Source organism: Sarcophilus harrisii, chromosome 3 (assembly GCF_902635505.1).
Source record: "Sarcophilus harrisii chromosome 3, mSarHar1.11, whole genome shotgun sequence".
Classification (NCBI taxonomy): domain Eukaryota; kingdom Metazoa; phylum Chordata; class Mammalia; order Dasyuromorphia; family Dasyuridae; genus Sarcophilus; species Sarcophilus harrisii.
Genome location: NC_045428.1, coordinates 406652942 through 406673130, shown reverse-complemented (window position 1 = coordinate 406673130; position 20189 = coordinate 406652942). Strand labels below are relative to the sequence as shown.

General features: G+C 33.6%; 1 protein-coding gene across 3 annotated transcripts in view; it reads left to right on the top strand.

The window, feature by feature from the left end:
• XIRP2 (xin actin binding repeat containing 2) overlaps positions 1 to 20189 on the top strand; it is a 372930-nt gene that overhangs the window by 258686 nt on the left and 94055 nt on the right. Inside the window, exon 1 of one of the 3 annotated variants that reach the window (XM_031960526.1) lies at positions 7770 to 8976. The exons of the other annotated variants lie outside the window; for them this stretch is intronic. The gene's annotated coding sequence lies outside the window, so the exon portion shown is untranslated. Of the gene's footprint in view, positions 1 to 7769; positions 8977 to 20189 lie in introns of those variants that run through there. 3 annotated transcript variants of the gene reach the window in all.

The window sequence follows — 20189 nt, the reverse complement described above, 5'->3', positions numbered from 1 at the left end:
ATATTGCTGTTGATTGTGTAAATGGTTCTGTAGTTTTGCTCACTTAGTGCTAGTTTTATCCAAATCTTCCCAGTTTTTTCTGTAACCATCTCCTTCATCCTTTCTTACAGCATAAGACTATTCTATCACATTCATATATCATTATTTATTCAGCCACTTCCCATGATGGACACCAAAATCAGATTCAAATGCTTTGCTACCACAAAAAGAATTCCTGTAAATATTTTTGTACATATAATTCATGTTCTTCTTAAAAATTTTTTCTTTCAGATATAGCTCTAGCACTGTTATTATTGGATCAAGAGGTATGCACAGTTTAATAATAGCTCTTTGGGTATACCTCCAAATTGCTTTCTAGAATGGTTGGGTCATTCTAATCAGGGAAACAACATGTAACTATCTAGTTATATATAAAATACGTAAAGAATAAATTAAGGGTTATCTCAAAGGATTAGACATTAGTACCTTGTAGGACTGGGAAAAGCCTTTTGCAGAAGTGAGATTTGATCTAAGTCTTAAATGAAGTCAGAGGAACTAAGAGGTAGAGGTGAGGGAGCAGAGCATTCTTAGAATGAGGGGCAATCACTACAAAGGCTAACAGCAGGAAAATGACGCTGGGCTCGTTGTATTGTGGTGCATAAGAGAAAGAGAATTCAGTAGCAAAAAGAATGTCCTGGAATGCTGTATCTTCTAAAGAAAGCCTGGTTTTCATTCTTGCTAAAAATAGAATGTGACATCAGAAGATCTAGGCTGAAGAATAACTTGTTATCAATAGAACAGGGATTCCAGAGCTTACAATAGAATGAGATTAGAAAGGAGAATTTGCCCTGCAGGTGAACAAAGATGAGAGTATAGGGGGAAAGTAGGGAGGAATGGAAGGAAGGAAAGGAGGAATGAAGGAAGGAAAGAAAGAAGGAAGGAAAGAAGGAAGGAAGAGAGGGAGGGAGGGAGGGAAGAAAGAAAGAAATGTTTATTAAATGTTTACTATGTCCTAGGCATTGTGCTAAGGACTTTATACCTCACAACAACCCAAGAAGATAGATGCTATTATTATGCCCATTTTACAGTTGAGGAAATGGAGGCAGACAAAGATGAAGTGATTTGTGCAGGATCACATAACTAGTATGTATCTAAGGCTGAATATAACCTCATTTCTTCCTCCCTCCAGATCTGGTACTCTATCCATTGTCATATAAGTAGATGCTAACAATCAATGTCAGCTAACTGGGACAAGGGACGAAAGATTTGTTAGAGATTTAGGGGGAAATTGGGTTGAGGGCCCTACATTCTAGAGTCCTCTTGATGACTGAACAGTGTGTCAGTATTGGAATAGTGGTGATGGCTTCCATTATATGTTCCTCCAAACACTAGGGTATAGAGCAAGGTTAAAAAAAAAAAAAAGTAGGTGGAAGTGGCAGAAAGTTCTGCGTATGAGTCAGTAAATATCTGGTGTTCAAGTCCCTCTGACTCAACACCCAATGTCTAAAGATAAGATACACACACACACACACACACACACACACACACACACAAAACTACCCCATATATGGTTGGACCACAACTTATACAACTAAAGCCTAAAAGCACTAGACCCTACTTCTGGTGTATAACTCAGAGGTTTAGGATCTTGAATTGATCTGTGATAGGAATAAGCCTTCTGGTGCAGGAGCTCTAGTGCTTTTGATTTGTTAAGGAACTGGATTTCTGAATGTGAATTCCCTTCCACATAGGTCATTTACTCTCTGAACACTGACGCCATAGTTACTTTATCTAATCCTGGACAAAAAGCTCTTTGCTCTCTGATTTGTTTTTATGAGTCCTCCTGGACAAGAGGACCGCTGGGTCTGTGTGTTTAGATGAAGCCAGAAAATGTCAGAGAACTAATCAGAAGCCTGTTCCTGGAAGAGGCAAGGACTGAGAAATAACACTTACCTCAGTTTCTTCTTATATCAACATGCATTTTAGATGATGCATATGGACATCAGTGGCAAATGAACTGTGACCTAGGTCATAAAAAGAATTATGACCTAGAATTTATTTTCTTCTTCTATGGGTCATCATTCCGGAGACCTATGTCACTCTCCTACTCCAGTGAGGAACCCAGAGTTGTATTCAGGGGTATGCCAGAACCAGCTCAGACTAGCCACTTATTAAATTTTCAGTGTGGTATGATTATTCAAATCCCAGAAATTAGCCGGCATTACAAATCAGGCTTTGTTTATTGTTTTGTATATTATTAAACTTAATATTAGAGGGAGAAATTATTAATGCAGATTAAAATTTAAAGTGTATTATGTTCACATTTTGCTCTTCTCTGGAGAGCTGGTTTTTAAACATTATTAGTATACCTTTGGGTAACATTCCATGTTAGCCTTTGCTACAGAATACTGTGGAGATTCAGGGAGTGTTTGGTATTTTCCTCACTTCTGGGTTACTTCTGTTTTCTATAAACTTCATGATTCCATTGTAATCCCAATTTAAAAGCAATTTCCCTACTAGATTCAAGTCTTGGCAGACTTGAATAATAATTATTTGACCTTGGTCATCAATTAATCAATAAATAAGCATTTATTAAGTCCCTAATATATTCTAGGCATTGTGGTAGTCCCTGGAGATACAAAACCTGAAATGAGACAATTTCTGTTCTCAGGGTTTTTTTGTAGTAGAGGAAACAACATACAAGCAAGTACAGAATAAATCCAAGGTACTTAAGAGTAGAACTTAAACTTTTTCCACTACTGACTCATTTTTACCTGAGAAATTTTTATGCTACTCTAGGTATATGAGTATATAAAATATGTATACCAACGAGACATTTACTGATGAAAAATCATAATTTTGTGATCCCCAATTCAGGTATGCTATCCCACATGGGGTTGAGACCCACAATTTAAGAAGCTGTGCTTTAGAGAAAGAGGCCTCTGATATTTGGGAACAAGAAAAGACATAAAGGATGATCCCAAAAACAAATTAGGAGAACAAGGGATAATTTACCTATCAGATCTTTGGAGAAAGGAGGAATTTATGACCAAAGAAGAACCAGAAAACATTATTAAGGCAAAATGGACAACTTTGATTACATTAAATTAAAAAAAAATTGTGCAGATAAAACCAACAAAAACAATATTAAAAGGGAAGTATAAAGCTAGGGAAAAATCTATATAGCCAGTGTTTCTAATAAAAGTCTCATTTCTAAAATATATAAAGATTGTGTCAAATTTATAAGTATACAAATCACTCCCCAATTGATAAATGGTCAAAGGTAGGAATAGACAATTTTCAGATAACAAAATTAAATCCATTTATAGATATGAAAAAATGCTCTAAATCACTATTGATTAGAGAAATACAAATTAAAATAACTCTAAGGTACCACCTTACATCTTTCAAACTGGCTAAGATGATAGGAAAAGATAATGGTAAATGTTTGAGGGGATATGGGAAAACTAGGACACTAATGTATTGGTGGAGTTGTGAAATGATCCAAACTTTCTGGAGAGCAATTTGGAACTATGCCCAAAGGGCTATAAAACTGGGCATACCCTTTGACCCAGCAATGCCATTATTGGGTCTATATCCCAAGGAAATCATAAAGGAGAAGAAAGGAGCACATGTGCAAAATATTTTTAGCAGTTCTTTTTGTGGTAGCAAAGAATTGGAAAATGAGTAAATGCCCAGCAATTGGGGAACACTGAGCAAATTGTGGTTTATGAAGATAATGAAATATTGTTGTTCTATAAAAAATGATGAACAAGCTGATTTTAGAAAGGCCTGCAAAGATTTACATGAACTGATGCTGAGCAAAACAAGCAGAACCAAGAATACATTGTACACAATAACATCAAAATTGTGCAATGATAAACTATGAAAGACTTGCTTATTTTCAATAATTCAGTGATCCAAAGCAATCCCAATAGACTTTGTACAGAAAATGCCATATGTATCTAGAAAAAAAAACAAAAAACTAAGGAGCATGAATGTAAATAAATACTTGCTATGTTTACTTCTCTTTTTTCTGTTTTTTTATCTATCCCATGATTTTCCTTCAATTTTAGATGATATCCCAACATGAGTCATAAAGCAAAATGTATTAAAAATAAATACTTCTACTAGAAAAAAAGAAAGGCTTCATGTGAATCATTAATCCTCTCAGGATCTCAGTTTCATCATCTGTAAAATGAAAGGTTTAACTAAGATGGTTTCTAATGATCCTTTAAATTCAGATATAATTAAAATATAGGCTGCTATAAAGTAAGAACATGATTTTTTAAAAATGCTTTTGAAAAGGGTTTTTTTTACAAATGCTATAAAGAATACGCTACCATTTAGACCATAGCCTAGTCATGGCAGTCACCACTGAAAGGAATATTAAAGGAATTTTTGGTGGTTGCAGAAAATCTGTTCGATAATTCATTACTGTGAAAATTCAAAGAGTATGTTCTCTAAGACTGTAAGATTGCCTTATGATACAATAATGAATGTAGGGACTAAAGTGACTCATTCATTAACTACTTGAATGTTCCCTTGTGCTGAACCAGTGCCAGTCTTTCTGTAGTATAGATGGTTCAGTAATATAGACTCTAGCTAACATTGGAACATAAATTGATGGTAATAAAGATATGAACTGCAAGACTATATCTACTAACAATAGTGTAGAATACTAAAAAATGACAACATTAGTACACAGTAGCTTTAGAATAAACTCTGCAGTGGAGAAATCCTTGAACAGTAGTTGTTAATTTAAACTCAAGTATGTGGATTTATATGACCTAATTTGTAAAAAAAACTAATGGCACAAGGAAAAATGCATCTGAAGTGTTCCCTTTTACATGTGAACTTTTACTTTGAAATTCAAAATTTACTAAGAACAGATTCCTATTTAGAAGGACATAGGAGCAATGTGATATGGTTTGTAGAGTGTTAAACTTAGGATCAAGAAGAAATGCAATTAAATACCATCTCTAACACTTACTAACTCTATGACCCTGTATAATTCATTTAACACTTATGAACCTAAGGTAACTTGGTAGGACTTAGCTATAAATCATAGAAGGACTGGTTAAATGTTTACATAGAAAGAGAGTCCCATTCTACCTAGCTTTTCTGTATTTGTGGCTTAGGTAAATAATGCATTATCCAGTCTGTAATGTTTTGGGGAATATGCTATTACAATTACCTATATTAATGACCTGAATCCTTGTTATTAACTACCTATCTTGCTATAATGTCTTTTCAATCTCTTTTATTTTTCATTTATTTTATTTTCAATTCATAGGACAAAGCAAGCATTTCTATGACAATACAATTTAAAAAAAAAGATGATTGCACTTGAAACTGCAAATCTGCAATGCATGATTTGCTGTTCCCTCTCAGTTTATAATATAAATTTATTTTTTTCTTCCCACCTCCCTACATCAAATGGTTACTTTTAGACACTAACAAGTGTGTATATGTCTATGTGTATATAAAAGTATTTTATACATATTTCTATTTATCTTTCCCTGGATATAGGTAGCATCTTTCTTCATGTTCTTTATCTTCAATTTGTTTATTTATAATGGTCAAAATAACTTTCTTCTCAAAGAAGTTCTTAAAACAATAGTGCTGTCACTATGTACAATGTTCTCTTGATTCTGCTCTCTTCACTCTTCATCATTTCATGGAAGTTTTTTTTATGCTTTACTAAGATCATGGAGCTATCATTTCTTATAGCACAATAATATTCCACCACAATCATAAACCACAACTTGTTCAGCCATTCTCTAATTAATGGGCATGTATGTGTGCATTCTTGTAACTATTTAATTATATGTATATTTATATTAATTTTATATTAATGCTAAATATATTTTATATGTAATTGCTGTTCTTCCTCCCAAAAGCTTCTCTCCCCAAAAGCTCATTTATCATTAAAATGAAAGAAAAGGCAACAAATGAAAAATAATGTGCTTACAAAAAAGCTTCTCTAGCTGTTACAATTGTTATGGCATAACACAATTATATATGTATACATGCTATATATATATATTAATGTTTTACATATATATAATATATAAAATTAGATAATGTTATAATCAACAAACAAAAGATTTGTTCACCAAACCTGAGATTTCCCAGATATAAAAAAAAAGAACTGCAGCCAATTCGATTCCACATAAGTTAATAAGTGGTATCTACTGTTACAAAATACTTCTTAAAACAACTAATTAAACACAGCCCCAAAAGTTTTACCCTCTGAAACCACTTATTTTGCTATTCCTTTACTGTTATTTTTATTTTTATATTCATACTGCATTGTGTGAGCCTCCAAAGTACCTTTAGATTTGGCTAAAAGAAACTACAAAAAAGATTCTGTGTGGTACAACAACCTTTTGCAAAGATAAAAAAATACTAGACTTATTAGTTTAGGAAAGTGCTTTTACATTTCAGGGAACTTTTAGGAGTACTTTTGGATTGATATGACATATTAATAGAAACAACTAATAAAATATAATGGATTAGCTAAAAAAAATTTTTTTAATGGATTGACACGCATTTGTGAGGATTTCCATGCTTCTTACTTTATTTGGAAACCTAATGTCTCCTGACATGACTTAGCTTTTTTCCTCCAATCTTCAACCCCCCCCAAACCCAAGCCTACTTACCTTCATTTCCTGCTCTCCCTGTCTCAAATGACCAAGTACCTCTCTTCTTTTATAGAACTAATTCCATCACCAGTGACTTTCTAGCCATAATTCCTGCTCTGGATCTTTGCATCATCATTTTATCTAATCTCTCTTTTTCTTTCGTGTCTATTCCAGGAGTCCCTTCTTTACTGTACATTCACATACTCATCTCTAGGCAATATAAGGGCACCTTCCTGTTGGTTGCCCCCCCACACCTTCACCTATTGATTCTGCAGTGAGTTGTGGACTGCCTTTGACTATTTATTGACTATTCGATAAATGTGACTTGGAGATGTCTGGCTTTTCACCATATATCTTTATATCTTTCTGGGTATAAGTTTATGTACCATGTTTGTTATTTGGGCTCAATCCTTTGGATTATTGACTTCTCAATGTCATGTGGAGTATGTGGGGGAATAAGATAGTAGTATAATCTCTAAAAGGGATTCATTTGTTTTTATGTATCTTCAAGTTAAACAGGGTTAGTAAACATAGGTAGCTGGAGTCATAGTTTTAGTCTTGAAAGGAACCTGAAGCCATCAGGACCAATAATTAGTTGACCAAGAAAGGCCTAGACAATATCCCTGTGAAGTGATCACCTTGGTCTTCATTAAAAATCTCTATTGATAAGGAAACCACTTCTTTTTTTAATTTTTAAAGTTGTTTTCATAACTTATGCATGGATAATTTGACATTGACCCTTGCATGGCCTTGTAGTTCAGATTTCTTTATTTCAGATTTTCTCCTCCTTCCCTTCACCCCATCCCCTAGATGGTAAGCAATCCAATATGTTAAAATATGTTAAACATGTTAAAATATATGTTAAATCCTATATATATATATATATATATATATATATATATATAATTTTCTTGCTGCACAAGAAAAATCAGATCAAAACGTAAAGAAAATGAGTAAGAAAACAAAATGCAAATGAACAACATCAAAAAGAGTGAGAATGCTATATTATAATCCACCTTCAATTCCCACAATCCTCTATCTGGGTGTAGATGGGTCTCTTCATCATGAGATCATTGGAACTGGCCTCAGTCATCTCATTTTTGGAAAAAGTCAGGTCCATCAGAATTGATTGTCCTATAATATTGATATTGTCAGAAATCACTCCTCTCTGAAGGAGCTTATTCCAAAGGAACAAGCTACTACTGCTTGTCTCTCTTCATTGCCTAGATAATTATGTGTGATCATGAATGATGTCCCTGGATCTCAAATCATATCTGTGATTTTAACTCTAATATCCAAATGGTTTATAATAGAGAGATTTAGAGAAGGAAGGATCATACTTTATAGGACCATAAACAGAGAATTAAGAGGCACCTCCAAAGCTGTCTAGTCTAAGCTCCTCCTTTTACAGATAAGGAAGATAAGGGTCCAAGAATTAAATATTTTGTCCCTAGAAAAGCTCAGTGATGTTTCAGAATTCACACAGCTGACAAGTGTCAGAGGTGACATTTGAACCTGGGTTTGCCAAGTTTCAAACACCACTTTTTAAACACTAAACAAATCTGTCTCTTGGAATTATGTTTGAAATAGAAGAGTAATAACCCAATTTTCAGTTCAGTAGCATACTGTGTCTGTCTTCTAGCATTAGAGATTCCAAAAGCATGCTTATGTTTTTCAGAGCTAAAGACCTTTTAGGAATATAGGAAAATATTGGTGGTGGTGCTGATATGGTGGTTCTGGTGGTGCTGGTGGTTTTGGTTCCTTGTTTATGTTACACTGACTACTAAAAATTATAAGAGGTAATATCCATATGACATACACTTCTGACTTTTAAACAGATTTGAATGAAAATCAGATTTGTTAAAGAAAATATGAAAGAAAGAATTCTATTTTCAAGTTTTACTTTGTAGTGCCTTTTAAGAACATGGTCTTTGGAATCCTCTTAAGAACTAAAAATTGGCTTGATGATAATTGCAGTAGAAGAAAGTTTGATTGACTGCACAGCTGTTTAAGCTGTGCATATATTTGACAAAAGGACATTAGAAGACCTAGTGGCTTTACAAACCTGCTTCTGGAACAAGTAGTTGACTCAGGGACAACCCATACAGGCCTCAGGTCCTAAAAATAGGCATTAAGTTGCATCTTTTACATGCAGGGCTAAAATAAAATCAGCTGTCCCATCGACTTGCTTGATACATACTTCAGTGGAGCTGGCCTCCACTCTACTAATACTTTTCAGGGGACTGGGAACTTTGCTGTACACAGGACAAGTGGGGGAAGCCTGCCAGTGAAGATTGTGAGAAACTGTGCTTTTAGACAAAGTTGAGCTCAAATTTGAATTATAGAAAATGTAAGTACAATATAATTATTCATTGTTTCCTTTCCATGTTTTAGAGTGCTATTGTTTATATGAAGGGAGAAGCTAACTAGAACATAAATCTGGGTAAAATAAAAGAAAACTTTTGGTTGTTAAAAAAAAAGCCAGTATTAAGTGTATAGAGAACTTGGCTGAGAGTGGTGTCTTCTCCCTAATTAGAGATCTTTGAATACAGGCTGAATGACCACTTGTCAAGTACCATGATGTAGAGATTCTATGGACTGGGACACATGACCATTGAGCTTTCTTCCAACTTGATAATTTTTTGATTCTGCAGCACTTTATGCTAGTGTTTTAATGTATTTTTGTTCTAATATCATGGATAACATCTTTTTAACATTTATAATGATGACAGCATTGAGCTATAATGAGCCAAGCTTAATAAACAGTGGTGAGGTAAAAATCATTACTATATTAATAGCTAAGAGAGGAAACATTTTTTTAAGGCTGCTTTGGTGAATTTAATACAACAATGTGATTAAAGAAGAGATAGTCAAAAGGGTGAGAATTTCTTTTTTGTTCTTTTTTGGAAAAAAAGATAGCTTAAAGGGGCAATACTTATTATGTATTAATAGGTGTTCTAAGGGAAACACAAGCACAAGACCTTAAATGTCTTGGAATGTTAGGGCTAGAAGGAATACTGGGGATCATCCAGTCCAATTCCCTCAGAAGGTCTGGGTCTCTATGCTTGCCATCCTGATGAGTGGCCACCAGCTCCAGGGGTATTACTGGAATAGGATTAAAGAATCAGATCCTTAAATGTTTAGCTGTTTTAAGAAAAGGGCCTGCCAGCTCTAATTATAATTATAATTAATAATAATAATTATTATAATAATTAATTATAGCAATTGTATCCTTAAATAGTAAAGACTTAGATTTTATCTTAAAGATATAACATACTCTATATCGTTTCCAATAGATTTCCTTTTTCTCCTTCATACTTATCTTGAGTAAGACCCAGAGATGCCATGAATGACTCAGTTTGGGTCTGTTATGACAAAAGTGTTTGGATGTTATGTTTTGAAGTGTTTTTTGGAGACATTTTAATGCCAACATAAGGGAATTTCTAAGGAGATTAAGACATAAACTGAAAGTGTTAAGAAAAGTCTATTTTAGAGTTATAAAATGTAAAAAAAAAATACATTTCAATTGCTCAGCTGTACAACTGTACAAGTATTTTTTAAACCATAGTTATAACATTTGATCATTAATAAACTGTAGGATTTTAAATAAAATTTTATGTACAGAATAACAAGTAAAATATTTACCTGAGTTGCACAAAAAGTTGATAAATTATAATGTAAAATTTCAACAAGATTAAGTTTACGAAAATATTATAAATAAGTGACAGTTACTAGCTTAAAATATTTTCGTTAGTCTGAATTTGTGATTTCATAATTATAGGCACCATTCAAAATTTACATTTTCTATATCACTTTTTTATATTATATTCTTATATCGGCAAAATAATTAATCAAATCCTGGTTTATAGCATTTGTAGATTTCCAAAAGAGTAAATGATCATACTGAAAATGTAACAATTGCTCTGGAGAGTGATGAGCTGGTTTGAGTTGGTTCCAGCATACCCCTATATCTCTTGTCTAAAGGTTTTAGTCATAGAGAATTGCCTAGGACCTTGAGCTTTCTGCCCAGGTTCCTGTAACTAATATGTGTCAAGGGTAGGGATTAAGCCAAGTCTTCCTGATTCTCAGTTTGACTCTCTCCATTACTATCATGTTGCCTCTGAGTCTATCATAGCTCAAACTAGGAATCCTAAGCTGTGTTTCTGATTCAGTATCTAACCTACTACAAAACCTAACCAAATGATTTTTGCCTTCATTTTTCATCGTATTTCTTTTTTTAACATGAAACCAGATCTAAAAAGTGTGAGAGGTCACAGATATGCACATTTTATCTATAGAATATCAAACAGCTGAATATTTGGAGACTTTTCATTTTATTTTCATTCTAATATTTGGCATTATATAGCTAGCATTCTTACTTTTCAATGTGGAAAAAAAAAGATTGAGATTTTAATGATTCCAGCATAGAGTGACAACTCACTCTAATGTTTGTGAAAAATAAAGTATTGAGAAAGAGACTGATAAATCTTTTTAAAATGAAGTGAAAAAAAAGAGGAAGAATAGAAGACAATTGTTTTTCCTATTTTTAAACACATATAAACTGTAGTTTCTTCTGTGCACAATAAATTTCCCTTAGTGAAAGGCCCTTACCTTTTTCTTTCTCCTGGGTTGTTATGTGTATATTTGTATTTTACCTGCTACTGCAGAGGTGTGTTTTTCATATTTGCAGTCAGTGGGAGGATAGACATCATGGAACACTTCTCTCTTCCTTCTCTCCTCTCTTTTTCTTTCTTTCTTTCTCACATACAGGCATTCACACACATGTGTGAACACATTGAACACATGCACAAAGGTACTTGCAATCAAGTATTTAAAGGCCAATGAGATACACTCCATGTGTAAAAATAGACATGACTGAAAGCCAGAGGTATGTCTAATTTCAATAATTTATAGGCCAGGAGAGACACTTAATAAATGGTCTAACAGCATAATTTAAAATTTTTGATTGAGCAATCTATGGGGAACAAAATGTAGTTGACATGATGCTGCTTTTTTTTTTCACTTGTTTTTTTCCCTCATGAAAACATTCAAACTGCACTTGGAAATTTAATTAAATCATAATTTGTTTCTTCCTCCTGCTTCTGAAGTCAATTTCCCTTCTTCATTAGAATTGTGGACTCAGTCAACGCTTGCAGTGGACAGGCTGACGTAGGGTTAGAATCCTGGTTCAGAAATGTCACTTTATGAAACTGTGAAGACAACATACAAAAGCAAATGATCTTAGTATAACTGTTATGACCGTGTTCTTAAGTGTGACTTCAACTTCTCATCAATTTAATACCACTTCTAAACTCCAGAATTGTTAAGAAATGAGGGTTGTTTGCTTTTTTAATCTTTACCACCCATCCCCAGATAATTCTGCTAATGATTACTATTTCCACTTCAGAAATAAAACTAACAAACATTTTCTTGGGAGAAAAAGAAAATCAAACTGCAAGGACAGCAACAAGCTCAAACAGATTGAAGAGATAAAGGAAGACAGAATTCTGAGTTTTGTTCAAAAACAAAAACAACCACAAAAAAGCTTTTAAATTAAGTTAATTTAATTAAATAGAAACAGCTTTTCACCAATTGTAAGACCTCAAAGGATAATTCTCTTAACTGAGCAAATGTGTAGTTCACATCTTATGGATCTTTGGGAATTTAACTTAAGGTTAGAAATCTTAGAAATAATGTCATCATGAACTTGTGAGATCATAGGGTGTATTGAATAGAAGATTGGTCTTGAAGTCAGAAAGTCTTGGGTTCAGCGTCTGCCTCTGATACATACAATTTTTTTTTAAATTCTGGACAAATTGTTTTACTACTCACTGCTCCAGGAAATTCTAGAAGTTACAGATCTGTATTGATGGTAGGAAAGGGAATGTTGCACACCAAAGAAATTATAGGTCTGAACCACATACACACACACACACACACAATGGAAGACACAGGAAGTATATTTATTTCTGATGAGATAGCTGTTGTCCACTGGAAATGGTGTAAAGAAAAACATTTGTTTTTATCCTTTGCCTGAAACTGAAGCCCCACCTATTACTTTAGGGTTCATTTGGAAATAAACATCTATAAAGTCCTTTGTTTAACTTCCCAGAAGTGTCTATCTTTGTTTTTCTTTGTTTTTCTTTTTTTTTTTTTTCTCACTTTGTACTTTTCACATCTTATAAAAATAGGACCAGTCAGGGAAAAGGAAATCTAATCTGGAGATTCATTAAAGATGAAAATAAAAAAGGGTGATTCATTTTTCAAATATTCTAGGAACTTTAATTTGTTCATCTCCCTTGCTATATGAGCTCTCCCAACCCCCACCCTCGTCTCTCTCTCTCTCTCTCTCTCTCTCTCTCTCTCTCTCTCTCTCTCTCTCTCTCTCTCTCTCTCTCTCTCTCTCTCCCTCTCTCTCCCTTCCTCTCTCCTTCCCTCCTTCCAGGACTTTCATTGAATCTTGTTCTCTCATGGTTCCTAATTGCATGCAGAAAGTATCTATTGTGCCTAGTGAGGCAATAACTTCAGATGTGTCAGATTGCTCAGATGTAAAAAATTACCAAATTGCTCAAGGCATAAATGTGACCTGAAATAAAAATAATTCTAAAAGAGTTTATTTTGGGAAGTTACTTTAGTAGTCAAAGATCTAGTGGCATCAAACTAATAGGGATGCAGACAGCAACATGTGTGCCTCTGAGGAGGGTTCTAAAATTGGCTGTTACCAACATAGAAAGCCTAAATGACATGACACTAAGAACTTTACTTGTTTTTCAATCAACCTATCAACAAGCATTTTTAAAGGTTCTAATACTAATATCGTGCTAGCTGTTGGTAGTACAAATTCAAAGAATGAAATAATTTGTATTGAATAATTTATATTCAAACAGGAAAGCGAGCAAGCACATATCTAACCACATATGTAGAAATTACTTCAGCAGAAGTAGAAAGTGGCACTTGAGTTAATCTAAAAGGAAGAAAAAGATTCTTTAAAGGAAGGTGAGGAAAGAGTGAGGGTCAGTTCAAAGCTGGAGGAAGAAGAAGATAGCCAGTCTGTTTGGATCATAGAAAATAGGATTGTACAATGAAGCTAGGAAAATGGGTTGAAATTCAATAGGTTTCAGGAATTAACAAAGAAGTTCACAAACTTTTTTACAAAGTTCATTGATGTATTTCATTTTATATTACCTAAAATTCCTAATGCATTATTCCTCTGTGTTCTTCCTCCCTTCCAACTAAGAATAACAAAAGAGAAAAAGAAAACAATTCAGTAAATCAAATCAACTCATCAAAAAAACTTGATTTTGTCTATACAGTCCTGTATCTGGGTCCCCTTCATGTACGGGAATTGGGAAGTGGGAAAGATGACACATCTGTCTCATATTTCTTCTTTGGGGCCAAGTTTACTCATAATTTCAAGGCACTTTTGTTTTGTCGCTGTTTTTTTTTAATTAATTCAGTTTATATGTCTTTTGATATTAGTCAAATCCATTTTTTCCAGTACAGTAATATTCCATGACATTGATATAGCAGAACTTAATAGTTATTCTGCAGTCAACAAGAATGTTAAATACAGATGCCCTTATGGATGGCTCCTACAAAGTGGTAAAACTTGATTGTGCTTGAATGATCTCTGCATCATTTTTCTTCCTACAAAATTCAGGATACAAAAAATGGTGCTGAAATACAATTGTACTGCATTTGATAGGGAAAAATGTCCCCATTATAGTAATGTAAATGGAATAAAAATAAATTAAATAATCTACTCCTGTTGACTAGCATTACAGAGATGCTTTATCAATATTCCTGATTTATAGTCAATTAGCGGTATCTGCCTAACAATTCAGTTTTAAATTCTCTACCTGGAAGCTTTTTCTGTCCAGTAGTTAACAGTCTGTAAATAAGAACAGTAATTAAATGCTGAACTACTCAATGCATTTATAAATTTAAGAATCTCTCTTTTTTTCTCTCTGAATCATCTGTTTTGTATACTCAGATTCTGAATGTGAGTTTTGAAGTTCATACCTATCAAAATGACAGGTACAAAAAGATATATAATGAAACTCACAATATTTATGGCCCTCTGTTTCTATAAAATGAGGGGGATGGACCCAATGGTTTCTTATGAGCTCTTCTCTCTTTCAGTCTATGATCTTGTAAGGCATTAAGATAGAAACTTGGTATTAAGTCCAGGCTTTGTAACTGCTATCCTATGTTACTTTTGGCAAGTCACTTAATTTCCCTGTATTTGTTTCTTCATCATGAAGGGTTGGAACTCCTCAATTTCAAAATTATCTTCCTCTTCAAAAATATTAGGTTTTTATATTTGGTATAGAACATCATGCCTGGATGGGAAGATCAGGGAAGGCTTCATAAATGTCATGGAATTTGAGATTATCCTCAAAAATCTGTAAGAGTAAAATAGGTAAAACTGGGGGAAAGGGCATTTCAGTCATAAGGAAACACATAATGAAATGATATTTTACTATATATGCACATACAGTGTGTATATGTATGTATTTGTATGTGTAAATGAGTAAAACTATTATATATTTCTCTATATATATGTATATGAACTATTCATTCATGGTCTATTGTCCTTAGGCATTTGAGATCAGAAATATGGTGTATTGTTCTTTTTTATGGGGAGGACAATTGGGGATTTTCAGTGAATAAGTGGCAATATAAATTCTCTGTGACCCTTCTCCCAGACCACCACAAATCTTTCACAGCTATATGGCACTAGACACGGGTATATTTCTTATAATTATTAAGTACTTACTTTGCCAAACACTGTGCTAAATATTGAGAATACAATAAAAATAAATAATTGGTCCATGACTTCAAGGTATTTACATTCTAATAGTAGCTACAACATGTACAGATAAGATTTATGTAGAGTAAATGGAAGATAACCTTGGCAGAGACTAAGAAAGGATTCTAGGAGCTGCTAAGACCAGCAAAGTTTTTTTGTAAAACATGATTGTTTGAGCTGGCTCTTGAAGGAAGCCAGAATTCTAAGAGGTGTGGGTAAAAAAAAGTGAACATTATTAGCAGTGGGAATAGCCTAGTCAATTCCAGCAGAAACAAACCTGATTATATCCTTATCCTAGAGATATTGAAAGGGTCAGAAAAAAGTTGACTCTTCTAAGTCTTAAAAAAGCAAAATAACTCCCTCAGTTAATAACTACCTTCATTCGTAGACTCATTCTAAGAGGTTTTCCCTCATAATTCATTATCTAGGACCTAGCATATATTTGTATTGCATATTATAGATATTTAATAAATATTTGGTGAATTGGATGAAATCATCCTCTTTCCAAAGCAACAGTGCAATCTAAAAATAGGTGTTTGCATGCCATTTTCTTCCATTATTAAACTATGAATTCTTTGAGGGAAGGGACTATTTTCACTTTTCTTTGTGTACCCCAAGTTTATCACAATGTTTAGATCATAGTAACAAATATTTATTAGTTTGTTGTTGACTTGTACCTGTAGTTTCTAATATTTTCATAGTTTAATGTATCTGTGATCCCATCCATGTAAGTAATTTGTGACCCAATCACACATACCCCTTCATCTTGTGAGACTTGCTTATGGATTTCTGTAAATTATCCACAAAAGATCCAGATTTTCAAGGGTAATTTTCTAGAGATCAATCAATAAGTATGTATTAAGCACTTATTGTGGGACTGGAACTGTGTTTTCAATATTGAATGGCCATCAGTAGAACACATTAGCTGTCTATAAGCTTATCACTCCCACTCACTATTCGACCAGCCTGTTTCTTTTAGCTTTAGACAACTCTCTGATTATATCCTTTGTATTGCATTTATGAACTATTCTTTGTTAATAATATGTTGTAAGCCATTCACATCGTTCAAGTCAGTCTGACAGAAATCAGCATAGTTATATCTTTATTCTAAAGATATTGAAGGAAAAAAAATTTTTTTAAAAATTAACTCATCTTGAAGTCTAAGAAATGTAAGTTAACTTTCTGCCATTTGTCATTGAGAACATTGTTCTTCTTCTTTGCCTTTTGGATAAACAAAAAAGCTTGTCCTAGGAGCTGATTGTTAAAATTTCAGCGAGAGCATTTATACCTTGGAAATCAGCAAATACTACAAATCAGGGTTAATTTTTTTTATTGATTTCCAGACCTAAGGAATTGATGGGGGGAAATGTTAATGCTATAGAATAGGCTTAAAAGTGTGTCATATGTTTTTGGAGACAAATTGTTAAACATTTACAAGAAAACCCCAAAGGTAATCAGTGTTAAAAAGAGACAGGGGCTATTCCATCTTTTTTTTTTTTTTTTTTGCAACTGTATGGAATCAACAAAAGAAAATTGATGTGTGAAAAGATGACCCTTAAGTTTAGGGAGTAGTTTGGTGTCAATAAAACTATATAGCTTCCCAGAGGCAGTTCCATTGGTCCAAATCCATGCTGCCAACATTCTGCAGCCAAACTTATCTCCCTTTCCTATTTCTCTGATCATGATTCCTTGTTTTTGAACTGTTATAAGTATTCCAAATTCAGACATCTGTTAATTTTTCTTTTTTATAATCAAGGATTAATATTATTGATATTGCCAACTTGTCTCCTTTTTCTTCCATTCGTCCCATTCTGCTCACTCTACTTGAGTTGTTAACTTCACTCCCAGGCCAAATGTTCAAATGTACACAGGTGTCAAATAACAAGCACCTTCTCTGATAGCCTCCCTGATATCATTTATAGTACTTGGAATACAGGTACAAAAAGACTGCCATGAAACTGAAAATTTTGTCATGGCTTTCATTGAGGTCTGCATTTTCTTTTCTTAAAATTCTTTTCTTAAAAACTCCCCAGGGGGTGATTTCCCCCAATGTATTGTTTGTTTTTTGTTATATCTTCTGTGGTTTTGCTCTCTGGACAATCTATAAAGTATCTTAATACTAGAGCATTTTAATAGTTAACACATTTTAATGTCATTCTCTCTCTCTCTCTCTCTCCCCTCTGTCTTCATTTTCTTCCTTTCTTTATTCCCATAAGCATATTAATCAAAAAAGTAGTCGGTAACTTATTATTGTTCACCCTTAAGTGATTAAAATCACAGGTATTAAAAAATGAGAAGAAAGAACCTTTCAGTATAGATCTGATGACGAAACATAAGCCTACTGACTAAAAACAAACAGTTAAATTGGCATTAAGGTGATGGTTTCACTTGGTTGAAAACTGTCTGCTGTCAAGGGCGTAGGAGAAAGAGGTCACTTATTATCTGTATCAATGGATGGAGTACCAACAACAACAAAATCAAAGATCTATCAAGTATTAATTGCATGAAATATTAAAATAAGATGAAATATGACTGCCAAAGTAAGTCCTAATATACATTTTAAAGGTATATTAGAAAAAATGTAGAGGATCAAGTAAAAAAGAAATCAAATGATATTAAAAAATGACAAAATTTATGATCAAGTACTTGAATGGCAATTATTAAGGTTCTGTCCATCCATTATACATCTTAGCAAAACAAAAAATAGCTATGCAAGATAAATACAGAAATAGATTGTTGAATTTAAATTAGACATAGCACAGAGATCCATACTTGCTAAGGATCTTTGGCATTGGCATGAACAGTGTCCAGAATCAATCTATGTTCTCCTTTAGATAGGTTCTCCAGCTATTTCTTTATAGATAACACTATGTTAATTGCACCAAACTCTAGAATACTAAAAAAAAAACAAAACAAAAAAAAAAAAAAAAAAAAAACTTCTGTATTAAATCCATGAACTCAAAAGCATTTGATTTAATAATTCATGCATGAAAAACTAAGTGGATGAAGACCTGCCCATTATTCAAACAACAGTATACAATTAGGTAATACTAAGATTTCTAAAATATTCAAATGACTTTTAACCCAAAGGAAAATGGAAGGTCATATATAATGCAAATAAGTGGTAGATTTGGAATCAGAAGGTGTGTGTATCTTTTGGCAAATTACTTAACCCCTTTGGATAACAATTTCTTCATCTATAAAATATGGGGATTATAATAGATGGTTTCTGACAGACTTTCTTGCTCTAGGTTTCTAGGAATATGAGCCTGGGATAGATAGATGCTATATGGAGGAATTCTGGGTGGACTTGGACAAAAAATGATGATGCCATAGATACAGTGACGTATGTGGAAGGAGTGCCCATATTCTTGTTTTCCCAGTGCTCTTGGTAGTGTCTTCTATATAAAAGATGCTTATCTGATTTTATGGAAAAAATCTGAAAATCAATGAGATAAAATATGTGCTCGAGCGATTTCTGTGTAGTTTGAGCATCTAGAACAGTCATGGTTTTCTACAATCTTGCTCCCTTAAATGTATTTATCATAATCAGAATTAATTCCTGGCACAATGACTTTGGTGCTGATCTGTTAACATTTCCCACATCTCAGTGAAAATTTTATTTGTTCTTGATGTGGGATCACTCCAGTTTTTCTGGAACATTTTCTTTTCTGTATCCATTCTTTATAGTGAGCAACATTGTCCAAACTGGCATTGTTCATCAACTGGCAATTTATTATCTAGTCTTCTACTGATGGTTTATAATTCTCATCCCGTTTTTTATTTTTCTTTACATTATTTATTTGAATTTTTTGGACTGGACTTATTTCATCACTTTAGATGAGGGATGTCTACCAGTGCAACTTACAGTCTCCAAATAATACCCCGTTACTGAGAAGTTATGATTTATCCAGGGCTATACAATTAATATGCATTAGCAGTAAGACTTGAACTTTCATCTTTCTGACTGTGAAACTGGTTCACTCTCCACGAACCTGTTTCTGCATTAATTTGAAGTAAGGCGAGTAAATATAAATTTGGAAATAAAGCATAGAGTCGGTAGAGTATATGTAGATCTGGTTGGTATTTGGCCATAGCTACTCATATATTCTTTGACAATCACTTCGCCCTCACCTGATTCTGCCTTTCTATAGTCATCTTAATGACTAGCTTTTTCCTTTCCCATTCACCTTTTGGAGAGGCAAAGAATAGGTTTTAGTTTTATTTTAACTACATATATTCACCAAACTCTTCTCCCTTATGTTTCACCTGTATAGTAAACACGAGAGGTAGTATATCCAGAGAAAATATTTTTTTCTCTGGTTAAACTTTGTGATTCTAGGTTTAACTATATTCTGGTATAGACTATACACTCTTTAAATCAGAGACTGTTTTGAGTCCTGGTGATGTTTCCATGATGACAGTTGCTTTGTAAATGTAAGGTATTTCATAAATTATATGTACTCTGATAACAGGCTACAGACAATGGAGAAATAGTGATAATAGTAATGATGAGATGTAGAGGTGTGGCTTCTGTTCCAGCAGAAGGCCTTATGTAGCTGGCTGGTGCTCACTGAAGGGAGGAGAAAGGGTAGGGCTGAGGACCTGGTAGTAAATGGAGGTAGAGCAGATGGAATATGGATCTTCTGTGAATTGCTCACCTCCCTATCATTATCCTTCATTTTTGCCAATCTGTAAAAGGAAGCATGATTGGAGGACAGATGGGAATGGGAGAGGAGCCAGGAATTGAA